The following is a 12,227-nucleotide window of genomic DNA, read 5'->3' on the forward strand; positions in this document are numbered from 1 at the left end:
AAAATACCGAACTCGACAGAAGGGGTTCTTTAGCAAAATCCTTTCCAACTCACCAGAGTGATGGCGAGCACTGCTATGAAGCACATCACGATATCCGATGCCACACTTGCCCACAACGACCAAGTCACAAACAAGACAAGTATGAAGTTTAGAAATCTCACAGCATAATAAATGAGAGCAACAGAGTACATGATTGAAGAGGGATTAAGCCAATTACTTGATCGGGGGTCACTATGTCAAAATACTATCTAAACTTGTAAAAGCTCGACAACCGTGGGGCCTGGCGGCAATGCTAACAGAAGTATTGTCGGGACGACATGCTAGTCCATCTCCTGAAATACTCAAAGCTCTAGATCTACAATTCAGAGAGTTGATTAGTACAAGATCAGGCAAAATTTTCAGAATAAATGCATAAATGACACGTGCAATGTAGAAATGACATAAAACAGTAAATTGTACCTTCCATCATTTCTAATGCCCTTCGATGGTCATCTCTCAACTACGCATGACAACACTAGTGTATCTATAAAGGGTGACTAGAGCAGCGCCACCCCAATCGTAGTTGTCAATGTGGTCAATGTCCACCATCGCCGCTAAGTAGTGGAGATGTATCTTGTTTAGGGGTGACTCCACATAGTAACCAATGGGGTCCAAGTAACCCATCAAACTATCAAAAATAAAAAAATCAAAAATATTTATGTTATCAATATTTTGTTTGATATAAACTAATCTCATTAAAAAGTTAAGAGACCCCCATCAAATATAAATTCATGATCTATTGTTTTGAGAAGTTTAAATCACACTTACAATTGTTAAAAATAGTTTTTGAGTTTTTTTATTTTTCATTTTTTAGTGAACTTTTTAAATATTTTAAGTAATTCAGGATATTGTCCGCTTTTGAGTCAGGCGAAAACCAGCAACTAACCCGTCATGGCTTTAAAAGGCCTTATAATAGTCTAAGGGAGTTAGTCCACTTATGTAGTGGAGCTGTGATCTCTCACAGAGCGATGTGGGTAAGTGCACCCACATAACTCCCTAGTGGACTGGCTGCCTGAGCAGGAAATTCCCACAGACAGCGCCAAATGAAGCAGCTAACCCTCCTCGACTAGCATGATATTGTCCGTTTTGGAGTTAGGCAAAGCCCTTCATGGTTTTGAAAGGCCTCATACTCGTTTGAGGGAGTTAGTCCACTTATGTAGTGGAGTTGTGATCTCTCACAGAGCGATGTGAGATAGTGCACCCACACTGCTCTTCCTTAATATTCGCTACATCAAATGTCAACTTAGACTAGCCAATGATATGATTCTTGTGGAAGTGATTACCCCAACAGAGAGAAATATCAGGTAGAGGGCAATGAGGACTACTCCAAGCCTCCTGGTAGGACGCATATCATATCTTGGTAAAACAACAAGTGCCCAAATAGGTCCTGAGATGAGATTTCCCATAGTATAGAAGAGGCTTCTGTCTTGTGGAACAATGTACAAGCTAGGTTTCTCTGACCTACCTATCCAAAAAAACGTTTCTCTGACCAGGCTCTAAGCAGCATTGAGATCTCCAAACCAATAAGTGTGTTGAACATCATATTGGCATAGCGTCCAGACAAGGCAATCTGCACACCATCCCCATCATTCATTGCCAATGCAACATTTGACATTAAATCACCCATCGAGTTGGCCCATGCCAATAAATTTAATCCCAGGATTGATGGATTAACAACCCCTAGAATTACACCCAATCCTACCAATAGAGCAACAAGCTTGTTTGCAATCATGTAGAACCAAACGATACTCATAAAAAATCCACCCAAAACCAATGGAAGTAAAAACTTTTGAGGTGGACGATGTGATCTAGTGTATCGAAATGCAAGAACACCAAATGCACAAGCAATGGAAACACCAAGCATATAAGCAACCTTTCTGCTTTTAGAGTCCACAGTCTTGAGTACTCCAAAGAAATGCCAGAAGAATGGGAGCAAGTGAAGCACTGCCTACAATGTAGAGACTTTTGACCAAGATTCCTTAACTAGAGGAATTGTCAACCGGCGTGGCGCTGTTAAAAACAACTCCATTGTCGAACATAGTTTAGAATAGGAGAATGACGAGTGCTCAGTTTCTATGCCATCATCAATCCAGCCCCACACATGCCTCTCATTGTTAGACACCTTAGCTGACTGATTTGAATATATTACAACATTTGACGCCCCATATCTACTGAGGCAATGCACTATGGGATATGATTGTATCACTTTTTGTGTCCATGTCAAGCAAAGTACTATAGATAGAGTCATCCTCTTGGTTCCCTTGAGAGAACACACTTCCTTTAACAGGAAGCAACAGTGTAACAACATCCAATTTCAACCTCCGAACATGCTTCCTCAAAATCTCATTCGCAACAACAACAAATGAATAAACAGCATAAATCAAGACAAATGCAATGGCTCCCCCCACACTCACCTTACCAACATACAAAATCAATGAAAGTGACACAAGAGTAACAAGCTGCACGTGGAATATGTGGCATGGGATACACCTCTCACATTGCTCCGACTTGCATCTCCATATAAGTGCAATTACTTTAAGTTATTCACACTTTAATGTATTTTATTCTATATATTATGTTGTTGGTGTTAATATTTAAATAAGTTACCCTTATATGTGATTTGAAACAAGTTTGTTGGATTTAGGTTGCACAAACTGCTTATAATCTAAAATAAATTCTAATGCTAACCATGTTAGCGTTGTCATGTTCGGATTGATATAATCACAAGTAGGTTAGGTCTGTGTCTTGATATTTGACACGTTTAATTAAATGGATCATGTTAGTGTTGGGTGTTTGGGACACGAACCCGTGACGACACGACAGGACATGATTCCTGCCTCACTTGGGAAGAGGATATTCTTAAAGTGCGTTTGGATCAAGGATTTGCGGGGGATTTGTGGAAGGAAAGAAAAAAAGAAGGGAAAAAATTCATGAAATAGAAGCTAAAATTTTTCACTTCCCTATCTATTTTTCTCCCCCTCCATAATTCCAAAATTCTTAATCTAAACACAGCCTTAAAAGTTTCAAAGTGAGACACTGGAAATAGGAATCTTGATGAGCTGCAATACATGAGTTCAACGGTTCACTTGGACTAAAAAACAAGAAAAAAGAACAACCCAGCAAGTTAGATAGAGTATTAGTTAATAATACCCAATGGATTCAAGTTTTTAAATATCATTGTCCTAATTTAAATGCCCAAAATTAAATTGAGAAAACTTTTCAAATTCTTCAATTTTTGGATGAAGCATGGATATATCAAGGAGATTTTTCAAAATTCAACAAGTATCAAGTTCTCTGAGTGTTGAGAATGAGTTTAAAATTAAATGACTTGAGTTTGTACTTAGAAAAGTGAACAAAAAACACTACTCTAACTTCAGTTTGAGAGTCATTAGAAGCAAAATAGAAACTAAATTAGGTCCACGTGTTTTAACTCTCCATATAACCATAAAACAACAAGAGGCCCTTCAGCATTGTATTAATCCGAATGTTGCAAAATAATCATTCCAAAACTACAATGCTAGAATAAGATTAAAGTTGACAGCCATAGAATGAGGAATAATACTATCAGCCATTATGACAATAATAGGAAGAAATTATAACAGATAAATGAGATTAAGGCTTTGAATATACACACACACACACACACACATGTGGTATAGATATATTATGTATGTCCACATATATATTTCGTCTTTTTCCTTTAGACAAATTTTATACTCAACTCAATACGATTTTTTATTTTTTTTTTACTTTTTTTGGGCAGGTATTATGTTCCAAGTGCCAAACTAGCATTTTGCTTCAAAACATCAACTAAATTGAATACAGGATCAGGACTTTGTTCAAGTAATTGTGCTTTACATCATTTATATGAGCTAGTAACAAAACATACTCTCTCTCAAGAATGCTCTTGAAAAGTGAATACCATGTGAAAGTTAAATTCTACAAATGAAGATGTGTTGTGTCAAGAGACTTAAAAAGGGCCCAGAACTGCATTGATCCACAAATTTTGTTGGGCGCGGAAGTGAATGACTACAATGCTAACATTGTCAATCACATTGTAAGCTAACTCAAACCACCAAAAATAGCACTAATGTACAATAACAGTCATCAAATTGAATTACTTTGCACCTACTCAAGTTTCACTAAACAAGAAGGATATTCGAACATATTTCCCATCCAAAGATTTTCATTTTATTCAGAACTTTCAGCAGCCAAATCTCCTTCCAAAATGCCCTTTCAAAACTCGCCCCATCTGAAGAACTGACCCCTGTTTGTCTTCTTTGCAAATCCATCTCCAAATGATATATCGATTAATAGAAAATAGAAGGCCATTTCTAGTAAAGTGCCAAACCAATTTGTCATCAGCAAGCCTTGGGGAAAAAAGGGATTTTACATATCAACTCAGCTTCAAAATCCAAAAAGCATTATGTGATGAAAGCTTCATTGCATTCCAGACATCAGTGCTTTCATCAATAAGGGAGCAAACTTTGGCATCAACATGGAATCCGTCTAACTTTCCAAATCATCACACACTAGACATTCAGATCACTTCAAATCCTTTCTTGCAGATTGCACACAGAATCTATTGCCTTTGACGACGAGGGAACTCTCAAATGTGCATGGGTATTTTAGCTTGCACTACCAATTTTTTTTTTTTTAATAGTTTTCCCATAACAAACCTCAATATTGTTGTGGAGAGTCTCAAGCATCCTCAAAAGCTACCTGCAAGATAAGGAAACAAAACCATAAGTTGCTAAGAGGTTCAAAGTAATATACATGAACACAATTGTAGTACAGATGAGATGGCAAGCAAATTTTCTTAATAACAAATAAATTGAAATTAGCAACCAAACTCAAACTCACATAAAGGAAAACGGACCAAACTTCATCATTTTATTAACTATTATTGTAAAGTCTTAGCTACTCTATCAAGTAAAAGATGAAATGACTGATTCTTCCATATTGCCATTTTTGGAGTGGTAAAGTAACTATGGATTCCCCACATGGATTTTGACCAGACTAGATGGATTACTAACTGTCAAATGCAGAATAACATGCAAGGAGAAAGGCTTAAGAACACAAAGTGATTTTTTTCAAAGGTCTGGAAATTTAAATGATCAAAAGTCTTGCCTAAGATTGTGTTGGAGGGAGGTTTTTTTCAATTATGGAAAGGACTTCTTCTCAATTATCTTGAAATATCTCTTACTCCTTTATCATTTTGTTTTCCTGTCTCTTAATCCTTTATCATTTTTTTTTTCTGTCTCTTAATCCTTTATCACCTATGAGAGTTTTCTACATTACTAGATAAAGCCTTATTTTAGAATAGAGCATCCAACGTACTTATCAAGCAAATTTCTGTTGGCTATGTTATTATCATCCCATGTGAGTGGCTAACCCACCTTAGAGAGAGTGGGGTGGTTGGAGACCACTTTAGAGAGAGTGGGAGTGGCACCTCCCCACTAACCAATCCACTCACCATTGCTGTCCAGCTACCTTCCCTCATGATATGTATAAATAGAGGTTGAGAGGAGAGTAGACAATGAGAGAGAACCAAGAGAGAAGAGAGTGAGAGATGTGAGGTGGAGAGACCGTCTCTCTCGGTGTGAGAGAGGGAGACGGGTGAGTGGGTGAGTGAGGAGAGTGTGAGCTCCTCCCCTATTATAATCTTTCTGTAATCTCTCCATTGTTATAGTGATAACCGGTTACTCTCCCGTGGACGTAGGCTTTAAGGCCGAACCACGTTAAATATGGTGTCTCCTTCTGTGTGGGTGTGTTTTTCTACTTGGTATAATTTCTGGAAGGTCTTGGGCGGGATCCCCGATCCTAACAAGTGGTATCAGAGCCTCGTTGGTGGCGTTTCAGAACAAAAACAGCGTGTTGTTTGAAACTGCCCAGAAATCAAGTTGCTCAAAATCAAGTTTTGAGCATACCAGGAGCAAGGGCTCGAGAAGAGGAGTCCAGAAATATAAAGCAGACACCCAACGAAGGCCGGACGTGCCGTCACGCGCCCCTAGAAGTTGGCGCGTGAATTCCAGTCTCGCCACGCGCCACCACGCGCCGTTAAGGCAACCGGCGCGTGGTCCCAGTCCCTCTCACGCGCCCCACGAGCGGACCAAGGAAGAAGACGAGTGGGGGATGGCGCGTGTACGGCACGCGCAGGCCATGCGAGCCCACATCAGCAGCGACGTATCATCATCAGCGCCACGTGTCATCCACGTGGCAGCCCCGTCAGCAGCCCCGTCAGCAGCCAGGTCATCGACGCGTGGCAGCCAGGTCAGCACCACGTCAGCACGGTTGTGCCATGTCATCTGCCACGTCAGCGTCAAGGGAGGGATCCAGTGCTACGCGGCAATGGTGCAGCCGCATGAGGAAGGATCCAGTGCTTTGCGGCGAAGGTACAGCCGCAGATCTGAGGCGTACAAAATGTTTTGGCTAGATCGAAGCCATTTGGAGTCCGTTTTTGGTGATCCAATAGTGGTTTCCGACTATTTGGAGTATTCCGGACACATCCGTACGGTCAGATTTTGGAGACGGAGTTTCTGTAAAAGGAAGGCAGATTAAAGTGGCAGACGGCGTCAGGGGCAGTGTACGGAATATTCTGTTGGTACACGGAATATTCCCTGAACTTCTGAAAATTGCAATTTGGCCTAGAATTTTCAGAAAATTGTAGTGTGGCCCAGCTTTCGGGGATAGTTTTCAGTGAGGTCCCCGGAAATGCAGCAAAGGTTGGTTCTAGCTAAACGGACCGCTCCGGACGCAACCGCGAGGTCAGAATAGTGAAATTCTGAACGGTTTGGGAAGATTATCAAAACATGGGTGTTTGTCATCTTCAATAGTCAAAGGAAGGTTGCCGGATATTGTGGAACGTTGCGGATTCACTGAAGAGGTTAGAATGGACAGATTCTGACCAGATTGGACAACCAGATACAGATTGAGATAGATCATTGAAGACCAGAAGAGATCAGGCTTGATTAAATGGCAGATCGAGGGAGATCAAGATTGGTCAGGAGTAATCAGAGGATTGCAGAAATGATTATCTCCGGAGTTCGTCGGAGGATCTGGTTCAATCAAAAGAGAAGACCATTCATCGACGGATAGATGATTTGGCAACCAGTACAGGCTCAGGGAAATACTGTGGCTGTTGGAGCTACTGTATACGAGTAGGTACTAATGGTATGTGGACATGTAGAACAATAGTTGCAGAGGAGCATACTAAGCGCAGAAGTACAATTGCAGACGTGCAACAGTGCAAGGGTACGCTAGAGTATCGTACAGAGGCGCGAGAAGAATGTGCAGCAGCGGGTTGTTGACAGTTCACAGGAACTTCCAGACAGAGAAATTGAGACAGGTAAAACGCAAGAGTGCGTGCCAAGGAGTGGCAAGTCTTATTTCTCTATGGTGGTTTCTTTAGTTCCATGGCAGCAGATGATAGAGTTGATACAGATCTCTCAAGCAAGCTTGACGCAGGGAGACCAGAAGCCATGGGTGCGAGCACTATGCACGGAGTTGCATAGTGGTAACTTGTACAAAGCGATGGAAGTTGTCTTGGCAGAAGGGCTAACTGTCAAACATCAGTACGGACGTACAAGTGAGACAGAACCGAACATCAGGGATTGCAGCACAGACAACGGGCGTATGAGATCGCTGGGAAGTTGTTCTGAAGTGCAGAAAGCAAAGGCTGGTTGTTCAGAAATAAGCTCCGAGCAAGGAAAATTGAGGATGTTGATGTGTCAAACTCTGAAGTTTTCTAGTTGCTCCAGTGTTCATCATGCAAGGAGTTGCACGGTAATGCAAGGAGTTGCACGGTAATGCAAGGGTATCCCGAGCAGGGGGTGCAGGACATCCAATCAGGGGGTGTCAAGATATCTTGGTTGCGCAAGTTCAAGCATAGCAAGTGAAGACATCCGAGACAGGAAGCGTAGAAAAGATCTGAGGGAGATAGGAGCAGAGGCTCTCTCCAAATCAGAGAGTGGTATGAGTTGAGTTGAGGATGTAGGATTCCCTCCTCTTCTTGTATCTCTGGTGTATTATCTCTAGCTTCAGGGGATGTAGCGTCTCAATGAGGAGATGAAGATTCTGTTGAAATTTGGGCGTGACAAGATTAGCAGCAGTGTGTGCAGTTTATCACCTCACATGGGTTGAGGGGGTGATTTGTTGGCTATGTTATTATCATCCCATGTGAGTGGCTAACCCACCTTAGAGAGAGTGGGGTGGTTGGAGACCACTTTAGAGAGAGTGGGAGTGGCACCTCCCCACTAACCAATCCACTCACCATTGCTGTCCAGCTACCTTCCCTCATGATATGTATAAATAGAGGTTGAGAGGAGAGTAGACAATGAGAGAGAACCAAGAGAGAAGAGAGTGAGAGATGTGAGGTGGAGAGACCGTCTCTCTCGGTGTGAGAGAGGGAGACGGGTGAGTGGGTGAGTGAGGAGAGTGTGAGCTCCTCCCCTATTATAATCTTTCTGTAATCTCTCCATTGTTATAGTGATAACCGGTTACTCTCCCGTGGACGTAGGCTTTAAGGCCGAACCACGTTAAATATGGTGTCTCCTTCTGTGTGGGTGTGTTTTTCTACTTGGTATAATTTCTGGAAGGTCTTGGGCGGGATCCCCGATCCTAACAATTTCTGGCATACCTTGAAAAGAGGTGCAAAAACTCGCAATGCAGTTTAGATGATGAGCATGCATGCATCCTAAAGTTTGTTTCCACAACAACAAAGCCATCAGAACAAAAATGTAATGACAATAGTCAGTACATTTTTCTATTTAAATTTTCAACAAAACATTGAAAAAATGCAGAAAATTACAGTTTTACAAGCTGCAACTGCAGGTTTGTAACTGTCACGCCCCAAGCTCTGTGACAACGCCGCACACTCATATAAGTGAGCATGCAAGGCTAAGAATCCAATCACATAACCCATAAAATAAAATACTCAAATTAAATCCTTAATTGTCATAATGCCAGAATCCATAAAAATAAATAGTTCTCATATGAAAATGCCCACCAAATCCACTAATTTAATCCACTAACAAAACAATAATCCAAGTACTTAAATCATGGTCCTACTCTCGGCACTCCCACATGTAAAAAAAAGATCCCGCTCAGCTCTACTCTTCAGAATCTGGAAAAAAAAATAAGGGTAAGCTAGATAGCCCAGTAAATAACCAACCATCACTGCTAGCTGGATCAAGTATACAAAAATAAATAAATAAATTGATAACCAATAAATATAATTTTTTTTCTATAGTTCAATAAATGAACAATTATTTGTAAGGTGGTTTTATAGCTAAAAATAAACAATGTACAATACATTTTAAATGAAAAGCCAACAAGATAATTCAAAGTAATTCGTTGTTCAAATCGATGGTTCGATATTCAGATGGTTCGATGATTTGATTCACAAAACCCAAGTCTTATTGACTACGGTCACATAGCCCGTGACAAGGCCCAGAACCACACATAGGCCGGTGGTAAAGCCCCAAAAGAAACTAGTTTCTGTGCCAATAAATAACCCCCATTGGCTAGGGTCCAAATCATAGTCAGACTAGAGTGATGTTCAAAATTCAAACAATACACAACTTTTAAATAAAACATTCGATATTTTTAGAATAAACGTTTAGTACAATTTTCAGAATAGTTTCACCAAATATTCAAATAATTTTCATAATAATATTCGATGTTGTTTTATACTTGACCCATATTTTATTTTAAGAGAACACGAAGGCTATAAATAAATATTTATAATTTTAAACGATTCGATAGGAATAAAAATGAACCAACAGTGATAGAGAGTTACTTACCTTCAAACAGCTAAAATAATATTTTCCAAGCTAATCTCAATTGACCAAGATCCACCTCAATCTCACAAACCTAATAAAATATTACACCGCATAAACAATTATTATGTGCATCCATCCATCTCTTCTTGTAACAAGAATAGAATAAATTAACCCAATAGTCTATTAGGAACTCCCACAATTTAGCATCAAAACAAAGCCATTACGGTTTCGGAAATTCTCAACCCATATTATTCTATTGTTGTTTATATACACGTAACAATTTGTAATTACTTGTAGTCAATCGTGTATCCCACAAATACACCACCATTAAACTTAACCCATCACATATCAATCTCAAAATATGAACCACCCAAATGGGATGCAAAATACACTCTAAAATTGAGCAAAATTGAGACTCCCAACATAGACTATATCAATATATCTATTTAATCATATATGCCCATAAAATCATCTATCGATATATTAACACTAAAATCATAGATAGGAATACAATAAAATAAATCTTACCTAAGTGATGAATAAAGCAAAACCACCACTCTTATGAATCCTCCCTCTTCCTTGGTTTGGGTTTCTTTTCTTTAATTTTAAACTTTTCCAAACCCTTGCTTGCTGCCTTCACCTTCAACTCTTCCAAACCCTTTCTGCAGCACAAGCCTCTCTTCTCTTTTTCTTTTCTTTTTTCTTTTACCTTCTCAAACCCTAGCCGCCTATGGAGCAATTCACAGCCTCTGTTTTGTTTGTTCTCCAAGACTTAAAGCCACAATAGGTGGGCTTATTAACCTAATTTCGCAAAGTTACAAAATTACCCATCTAAGTAATAGGAAATATAATGCCATCTCATAACTAATTCTTTGATATTAATAAATGACCCATATAAATTAATTTAATTACTAATCTATCTAATAAAATAATCATATTTAAAACTTGGGTATTACAGTAACAGACTGAGGAAGTTGTCCTCTTTAGGGTTAAAAATATTGTCGATGCTCATGGAGGTGTGTTTGTATTTGGTGGAGTAGGCGAACTTACTCATGAAGTAGATGAAAAACAATATCAACATTCCAAGTGAAATGGAACCACTCATTAGCTCTTGTCTTGGCAATTTAAAAAAGGAACAAATAACTCGAACTAATACAAATTACTGAACCATTTATTTTGTAGCCATTGGAAACATTATGTAGCTAGCTAATACATCATATGTCAACATTTCAATTGTTGATGTAATAGATTAATTTTCCCAAAATATATTCCATGCTGCCATGGATATGATACATTATGCTGTCTCTGGCATTGCTATATGTTCTGCATAAATGGGACACACCAAATTTTCATGTCCCACCTAAGTCCAAAAAATTGCAAAAGTGGAATACATAATTCTAATTCTATTGAAATGAATCTGGAAGCCACAGTATGGACTACAAATAGATAACATAATGAAATTAAAGACAAAGGAAATTTTGTCTACCAATTACCTGGAATCGAAGCAGCAGTATAGGAAAAATGAAAGATCAAGAGAAAAGGCACCATCTAGCTTGGATTGTGAATGAAGAACCTGGAAAAAAAAATATTTTTGCGTGAGTTGGTGACAAGGATGAATTAGAGAACTAATGTATTCCTAAAGTAAAAGGGAACCTTCAGAACCTACAGAGTAGATTTTGATTGTCATCCATAGGTGAGCATGGAAGACCATGAACATAGTGACTAAGATTTTGGATGATTGATGAGCTCCACATCTTTATAGATTGTCAAAATTTATGCATAAGCTTATCATTAGTAAATTTCAAATTTACTAAAGTCAGACCTTGAAACAACTCAAAATTACAATGATGGTAACAATAGAAGAATTATGTTTGAGTGAGTCACTATCATGAAGAGTATCAAAAATTGGTGTTATACTTTGCAATAGACTTCAAAAAACCAGATTTATAAAGTTCAAAGCTTGTACATGCATATTTTTTCAAAATGAGATGGAATGCATGTTAAATGCACAACAGTAAAATAAAATTCTCTTAAGGCCCTAACAAAAATGCAAACTCGAAATATAATTGAAACATGGTGCAGAAGTAAAAATTTTCCTTCCATTCAGGTACTTGTAGAACAAAAGTGCAAGGATTCTATTGTTTACTTAAACATGGATGAATTAAGAGAATCTTTATTTTAGAAGAATGGCAGTGGATTATGCATGAATTCAGCTTAGGGTGAGTAAAAACAGGGGAACAAACTTGACACAAAAACTTGAAACCAAACAGTCATCAATAGCCACCCATTTGACAGAATATTTGCTAAACCTAGAAAAAATTCATCTCTCATGCTCTGTTTGTTTTGGCAGAAAATATTTTTTGGAAAAATGTTTGTTACATTTTCTAGCGGTTAGTATGATAGAAA

General features: G+C 38.8%; 1 pseudogene; it reads right to left on the reverse strand.

Moving 5' to 3' along the window:
* Window positions 1-495: 495 nt before the first annotated feature.
* On the reverse strand, window positions 496-3,611 carry LOC114301440 (cation/calcium exchanger 4-like; annotated as a pseudogene).
* Between the last annotated feature and the right edge of the window lie 8,616 nt (window positions 3,612-12,227).

Source organism: Camellia sinensis, chromosome 2 (genome assembly GCF_055761805.1).
Source record: "Camellia sinensis isolate YWXY chromosome 2, ASM5576180v1, whole genome shotgun sequence".
NCBI classification, from domain to species: Eukaryota; Viridiplantae; Streptophyta; class Magnoliopsida; order Ericales; family Theaceae; genus Camellia; species Camellia sinensis.